Source organism: Arachis duranensis, chromosome 5 (genome assembly GCF_000817695.3).
Source record: "Arachis duranensis cultivar V14167 chromosome 5, aradu.V14167.gnm2.J7QH, whole genome shotgun sequence".
Lineage (NCBI taxonomy): Eukaryota > Viridiplantae > Streptophyta > Magnoliopsida > Fabales > Fabaceae > Arachis > Arachis duranensis.
In genome coordinates this window covers 38,643,154-38,648,849 of record NC_029776.3, presented here as the reverse complement: position 1 = coordinate 38,648,849, position 5,696 = coordinate 38,643,154, and positions in this window count along the sequence as shown.

Below are 5,696 nucleotides of genomic sequence, written 5' to 3'. Positions count from 1 at the left end.
TAAGAGATATGCGCCCGGCCTAGAGTAGAACGGAAGTGGTTGTCAATCACGCGCGTTCATAGGTGAGAATGATGATGAGTGTCACGGATCATCACATTCATCAAGTTGTTGTGCAACGTATATCTTGGAATAAGAATAAAAGAGAATTGAATAGAAAGTAATAGTGATTGTATTAAAACTTGAGGTACAACAGAGCTCCACACCCTTAATCTATGGTGTGTAGAAACTCCACCGTTGAAAATACATAAGTGAAAGGTTTAGGCATGGCCGAATGGCCAGCCCCCATGAAGGTGATCAAAAGACCGAATGGTCAAAAGATGACTAATACACTAGTAAAAAGTCTTATTTATACTAAACTAGCTACTAGGATTTACATGAGTAAGTAATTGATGCATAAATCCACTTCCGGTGCCCACTTGGTGTATGTTTGGGCTGAGCTTGATCTATCCACAAGCTGAGGCTTTTATTGAAGTTGAACGCCGAGTTATAGCGTGTTTCTGGCGTTCAACTCTGGGTTGTGACGTGTTTCTGGCGTTTGACTCCAGACAGCAGCATATACTTGGCGTTGAGAGCCACTTTACGTCGTCAATTCCCGAATAACGTATGGACTATTATATATTGCTGGAAATCTCTGGATGTCTACTTTCCAACGCCATTTCCAACGCCGTTGAGAGCGCGCCATTTGGAGTTCTGTAACTCCAGAAAATCCATTTCGAGTGCAAGGAGGTCAGATTCCAACAGCATCAGCAGTCCTTTGTCAGCCTCCTATCAGAGTTTTGCTCAAGTCCCTCAATTTCAGCCAGAAATTACCTGAAATAACAGAAAAACACACAAACTCATAGTGAAGTCCAAAAATTTGAATTTAACATAAAAACTAATGAAAACATCCCTAAATGTAGCTTGAACTTACTAAAAACTACCTAAAAATAATGCCAAAAAGCGTATAAATTATCCGCTCATCACCTGGTAGTCATTACAAAATTGATTTGTGATTCATAAATTATTATTTTAGTAGGAAGCATAGCCTATATAAAGGCACATATGCCTTGTGTATTATATATGTTCCATGAAATGAAAAAAGATATGATTATGTGAAGTCCTTCTTTGTTCTATTATTTCATATGAGTGTTGGTGAGTTTGTGAGATTGAAAATATGATAGTATTACTTAAGAAATTGAATGATCTTGGAGCCAATTGAAGTGTGGGTATTATATTTACAGAATTACAGTGTATAATATAGTTCTTCATTCATATATTGCACATGAACTAAGATGTCATACTCTTCCCACAAATTCAGTTAAGAAATAAAGAAAATTTAATCGATTGTGTTATATTTTCAATTGATTTTTTTGACACCATTCGTTTTTTACCAGTCAATTAGTGTCTAATAAATTGATTGAAATTAACAACAAACATGATTTTCTTAATTTTTATGGATGTAACAGATTGAGAGAAAAAAAAAATCACTGATTCATAATGTCAAAATATTTATGAAGGTTACAATTAATAAAAGATCTATTTCATTGTTATTTTTAATTATTAATAAATATAAATGATGGACAATAAAATAATTATTATAAAACAAAAAATAAATTTTAAAATTAAATAATAAATAAAAAATTAATTTATAAATAAAACTAAATAAAAACTATTTAATAATTATTAAAAAATTAAAAAAGACTAAAACCATTTAATAGTTAAAGCGTGATAGATCCTTTGCTTAGTTAGTATAATTCTAACGTGTCAAGTTTATGAAAGATGGTTCAATTATTCATATTATGTATTACATTTCATCATGTACCATACTTTATCTTATAGATACATAGCCATTGATTCACTCATCCTATTGTCCATCACTTGATTTAAATTTGTTTTGTCCTTTTCATTTGTTTTTTTTTTCCTGCCTCTTATTCTTTATTTTTCGTATATGTTGAATCTGAAAAATATTTTTTGGTCCTTTTCGTTTGCTTCTTTTTTTTCTTTCAGTATTATTTTTTATGTTTCAAATTTGTTCAATCTCTAAATTGTAGTAACTTAAAATTTAAATTTTGAATAAAAAATTAATCTAAAAAAAGTATTATTTTCTATATATTATTTTTTATTTGTTTTTGCCCAATCTTTTTTACTCGGCCTATCTCTCTTTCTTTAATACTCTTTTTCTTCGATTTTTTACTTTTGGTTTTTTTATTTTATCTGAGCAGAGAATGAATTATGCACTGTATTTTTGTGTAGGCATTGTCGTATTACATAATTCTTTAACTCACTCAATCTTACTCTCTTCTGTTACAAACATGATATTAAAAAAGGAAGAAGATGGAGAATAGAATCTCTGAACGCACTAACGCAATTGATGCCACTATACTTAAAAAGTCCAACGTTCAAAGGAGTTGTTGTGATTGAGGAGATGACAGTGCTGGTGGTAGGAGTTATGACAGGGAATGAGGTGACGAGCGACAAGCGAGTAGTGATGAGATTGAAGACGAGAAGGAGAGAGAAGGTGGTTGTATTTGTGCCAGAGCATGATGGTGGTGTATGTGACAGAGGTTTTGGGAATAGAGGGATTTAAAGTAGTAGTAGAGACTTTGGGAGAAGAAAAGAAAAAAATAGCAACTCATTTAGCAACCGATTAGTTTATAATATTATTTTTATTTAGTTGTTAATTCAGTGGCCAAGTATTTAATTAGCACTGATTTAGTGACTAACTATGTAATGATTGATTTAGTAACCAACTAAGTTTGTCTAAATATTTGTTCGTTACTAAATCGGTTATTAATCAATAAAAATAGCAACTAATTTAGCAACTAACTTCTTTATAACTTGGATTTTATAGTGATCGCTAAATCAGTTACTAATTTTTTAGACTATTTTTATATTGGTTGCAAAATCGATCGCTAAACTAAAAATAATGACCAATTTAGTGACCAACGAACCCTAAAGCCTAAGTATTTTGTTTTGGTTGCTAATCCAGTCGCTAGGTTAAAAAATAACGATCGATTTTAGCAACTAACTAGGACGAATTTGTTATCGGTCGATAAAAAAAATTTTTAGCTATCAATTTAGTGACCAATTTTTTTTTGTCCTAAAAATTCTATTGGTCCCAAAATCGATCACTATTTAAAACTTTTTTATAGTGTTGTGACAGAATGTATATAGTTAATCCTTCAACATTCTCCCTCCAAGCCTCGCTTACAATGTTTTTGACCTCCGCCATTGAGCATCAACATTCTTGAAATTTAAACCTCCTCTTCGTTCTTTTGATTTACAGGCTAGAATGGAGTAATAAATAAGTGTGATCTAATTCAGATACGGTGAGCTTAAGAACAACTAAAGATGGGTACAAATGCTTCCATTTTACTCCTACTAGCACACAATCAAGTCATTCAAGAATTAAATTTTATCCTTTCCACCTATTTGACTATGTGTTTGAGCGAGTAGCAAACCGGATCTGAGAACTTGAGAGATGAATGGCGTTGTTCACTTGGGAATGGGAAAGATTTTCTACGATAGTAATATCAACCAGATTACTATCTCCAATAAAATTATTAACCACTGCAATAGATGATGGAGATTTTTTGTCTGCTCTGTGCTTTTTCCTCTGATTAGAAATGGCATTGAAGTCTCCCAAGAGAATAATTTTACCTTGGAACGGTAAGATCAAAGAGGAGATTTCTTAAAATGGAAATCGAAGTAGCTCTTAGGCTAAGATGCACCCTTTCGAAAACCCTAGATCTCTTTACGAACATCATCTTTCATTATGGTTTATATGAAAAATTGATCACACAAAACAATCTAAACATCAATACCCTTTTTCCATGCTAGTGTAAAACCTCCAACAACACCTATTGGATTGACTATTGCCCAATCCTTGAAATCAACTTATCTTAATTGTTGCTCCATAAAGCAAGATTTATTTTTTGTCTCACAAAAAAAATCAATCTCAAGGAAGTGAGATCAATTGATTCCTTTAAAGTTTTAAATTGTCAAAAGTTTTTCCAAACCCCACAATTTCACGATAACATTCTCATGGCTCCTAGGGTGTCACTTGACGGGCGACCTCTTCCAGCTTAAACTCCCTAACTAGGCTCATATCAAGCCAAATCTTCTTCGATGCACTAGCATTTTGTTTCCATTGCTTCCACACTTTCTGCCAATTACCCTTCTCATGTTTGTGCTCCCCTACTTGCAAAATTCATCAAATTTATCTTTCCTTCACTATTAATTAATTGGAGTTTTGTCCAAATCAAGATGAACTAATTTGATATGCATTGCCAAAGTGATGTCCTCCAAGATAGAAGGCTCGCCTATTTTTGAGGTAGAGAGTCTTAAATTCTCCGAAATTTCTCCACTTGCCTCATACCCATCTTTTGTTGGAATTTTTGCTATTGTAACCCTTGGTTGTAATTTCTTTCATACTTAGGCTAAGCCAGAATGACGCTGGTTTGTTATTGCTTGAGGATCTTTAGAAGCACCATATTTGTTATTTTGATAGTTATTATATCATCACTACTCTCAATCTATTCTTTTTCCAACATGATCAGTCTTAACCCACTCCTTAATTTTATTAGGATTAACCTTTCTCCCAATAGTCTTCACTAAGCCACTGACACCCTTAGAATCATGGCCAAGGCTTGCATAATAGGTACAACAAACACCAGTCTCTCATGTTTCAGCCCACTTACGCAGTTTTTTTTATACGCACATGTTATGTGCAAGCTATGTTTCACCTTGGACTCCACTTTGATCTCAATTCTGATCTTTATTATCCTTGTATCTTTGCCTCTCATTTCAAAGAATCCCATATCAAGGGTCTCACTAAGTTTTCCACCTAGCTTTTAACCTATTTTCATTTTCTTGAAACTCTCTCGCAGTCCCCAAAACTGAGTCTAAGGAGTAAATGTTGTGATCAATTCGTCAAGTAATTTTTCTGAACCCCTCTATTTCTGCACATGGAGCACAACATAATTCTTGAAGAGCTATAGAGAGCCCTTTTTGATCCACAGCAATTTCGATTCCTCATAAAACAAAGAACTGAAACTGATTATGCCCTTTTTCCATGGATCTGAACCCCTTTGGCCGATTTCATATCTCTCAAAGCATTTTCTGTAGTCTTTGTTGAAAAAGATTTTGACATAATAATTACCCAAATCAGTCTCTAAGGATTTTAAAAGTGAACATTTCAGTGCCAAAAAAAATTAATACATAGATCAATCTCCAATTTTTTTCTCCGTTAGACATAACAGTCTCCTGTCCTTTTTTCAGCATGACTTACTAAATTCTTCAAGTATTTATTAGAAAAACAATATTGGTAGATATTATAATTAAATTAACTTTTAAGGTTAAGTTAAACTTATTTGATTTCTAATATGGTATTTTTTTCAAAAATAAAAATTATTGAACCATCCTCACTATGTACATAGTTTCAAATCTAACAAAAAGATGTACTAAGTATCATATTCTCTTAAATTAAAAGCATATTATTGTGGTTTGTTTAGTTTCATGTCTTGTATGTTTCATTTTATTATGTTGAGTATTTTCTAATTCCAAGCCAGATATGTCTTTCATGAAGAAGTAGTCCAAACATTGATTATATACATGTTTATGCACTATGTAAGATTGTAAGTAGATATGCTCGTACAAGCATCATCACTGAATGTGATTTCAGTGACACTCATTAGTATCAATTATACCATATAAAA